Source organism: Octopus bimaculoides, chromosome 2 (assembly GCF_046866305.1).
Source record: "Octopus bimaculoides isolate indiv1 chromosome 2, ASM4686630v1, whole genome shotgun sequence".
Classification (NCBI taxonomy): Eukaryota; Metazoa; Mollusca; class Cephalopoda; order Octopoda; family Octopodidae; genus Octopus; species Octopus bimaculoides.
In genome coordinates, this window is record NC_142929.1 from 63,591,293 (window position 1) to 63,594,389 (window position 3,097).

The following is a 3,097-nucleotide window of genomic DNA, read 5'->3' on the forward strand; positions in this document are numbered from 1 at the left end:
CTATAGACTGTAGACCAGTGGTTTCCAAACTGAACGGTACTGCCTCCGGGGGTGTGATAGAAAGATCCAGGGGGCGTTGAAGAAAAGTCGGGGGATAATGGGGAGAAAAAAAGCAAAATAATGGTCTAATTAGGTTAACATCTATTTGTGAAATTCAGTTGTTTCGAATTTGTTGCAGAAAGAAAGTGATCTGTGTTTGTGGTGATGATGAGTGGTGGTGGTGGGGCTCTAAGAATGCGACTGGGTTGCCAAGGGGGCGGCAGCTCGTAAAAGTATAGGGACCACTGCTGTAGAGTGGAACGTGGAAGAGAGCACTTTATAATGAATGTAAAAACGATATTTTTGCTAGCATTACTAAATTCAGTTCTTCCATTGGATTAAAGGTAAGATTTAGGAAATTATTTCAGTTCTTTTCTTTCCACAATTTTGAAATCCGTGGAATCATAATTTGTTTGAGTTCAATCTGTTGGTAACATACTCGGTGTCTTCTTGTGACCGAATACGTAGACGTAATAAGTGGTTACAATTAACATCAGTAATGTTACCCATTCTAGCAGAATTTCCTATTTATGGGTTTCGGGCTTCATGTAGTTTCCACTGATGTACGTCAAGGTTTGATTATGTCTGCTGCACTTTTTTTCTTTATCTCCACAACTACTCACTTTAGACCAAACACTGCTGTGGATATTATGCCACTTTTCAGTAACTGCTGTTCCCACACGAACAGCATCCACACACAAATCTCGTCTAGCCATGTGACTGCGAGTATACGTAAATGACAAGGTGGAAGAAAGCCGAAATGCACTCAGCGTTCTTGCTTGTTGTTGCCGAGACATTATTTCGTTTCACTCCGAAACCGGTCTATACGAGATTTTTTTTCGTCTCAGACAAAGACAGCAGTGTTTAACTTGTTAACAGTGTACCGACGCTAAATAGGGCACCGCCAGCATGGGAAGTTCTCAGTCTTATCATTGAAGTTAGAAAACTGAGTAATACCATCGGGAGCTGCTGCGTTGAATGAGAGTAAAACCCTGATAGGACGATCTAACGAGAAACGGAAGGCAGATACACACATTCATGCAGCAGAAACACGTGTCGCATTGGAATCTAATGTAAATTTAATGAGAGTTTTTGAAGATGTATAGTTCTCCATTCTTCTTCATGATATCTTAATTATATATATACACATGTGTGTGTGTGTGTGTGTGTGTGTGTGTGTGTGTGTGTGTGTGTGTGTGTGTGTGTGTGTGTGTGTTTGTGTGCATTTCTTTATGTATGTATGTATGAAGTAAATAGTTGTTGATCGATTTCGTCAGTGACTGTTCAACTTGGTCGAGTAACTGAATTATAATGCAAATCTAAGAAAGATTAAACAGTAAAAAATTGAATTAAACAAAAGAAAATTAATTCATGTATGAGAGATAAATGCGTTAATGTCAGCTAATTGGAATATTTGAAATAAGACGAGTTCAATTAGTACTCCTTTACTCTCATTTGTTTCAGTTACTGGACTGAGGAAAAGCTGGAGCACTGCCTAGGAGCATGGTTAGTTGAAAAAATTAAACTAAGTAATTATCATAAGTCTAGTACTTATTCTATTGGCATCGTTTGCTGAACAGCTAAGTTACAGCGGCTTAAGGAAACCAACAGCCTGCGGTGACAATTATAGACAGAATAATACACGCACAGGCACATATACAAATATACATACATATACATACATACATACATACATACATACACGCATGCATACATACATATATATACACACACACACACTCACATGCACACACACGTGCACACACACACGCGCACACACATATGCATATGCATATATATATAAATCAATATAAACAGCAGTTTGCAATGTTTCATCAAAAAGGAAAATTACAAATGTCACTAAATGTGACAATGGTATTAGAAAACCCCTACATTGCTAGAAATAAGAGCTAAAACGCTCTAATGCTATAGTTAACGCACATGAATGAAAACATAATCACTAACAGGGACCATAATCACCCGAAGACGTTTAATACTGACACGTCAGTTTCGGCAATTTCCGTCGCCTCATCAGTCAAGCCAGCTCGGTCTCTACATTTTCCGGACTCTCTTCGCCATTAGTATCTATATATAAATTTAATATGAACAGCAGTTTGCAATGTTTCCAGAAAGCGCCGATGAAGGGACGAAGCAGACACGTCAATATTAAGCATTCTCGACCGGCACTTTTCGGATGATTATGGTCCCTGTTAGTGTATATATTTTTATTTATATGCGTTAACTACAACATTAGTGACATTTGTAATACACACACACACACATATATATATACACACACATATATATACACACACATATTTATATCTATATTTACACGCACACACAAACAAATCTAGGCCCTTGCGTCACTCCATTGTTTTTGCTAAATATCAATAAAAATATCCATATATTCATATTCTGAGTTCACTTTTTCCTGTTTGTATTATCATGCTTATACATTATATCATGTCCATATATTATATTATGTTATGTTATATTCGAAATTGCGATTGACTCTGACCGATAACTGAACAGGAGTTGGCGACCACCTGTGTCTGTTTCCTGTTTGTTTGTGCATTCATCAGTTTAACCCATGAGTTTTAACTATATATATATATATATATATATATATATATATATATACACGCACACATATGCAGATATTCACACACACACACACACACACATACACACACACACACACACACACACACACACACACACACACACACACACACACACATATATATATATATATATACAGGGAAAGAGAGAGAGAGTCACACAAAGACAGACAGACAGATAGATAGATAGATAGACGGGATCCCCTAAATCGGCGACCAATGATTCATAATGAATATACCAGCGTATGAATTTCCACAGTAGTTCATGAGTAAATAATATGCAAACAGCGCAATTGTCATACAGCACTGACACCAAAACTTAGCGACTTGTTCCATCCTTCATTCCTCTTGTTGGATATACTTGCACACACACACACACACACACACACACACACACACACACACGCACACGCGCACACACACACTCACACAAA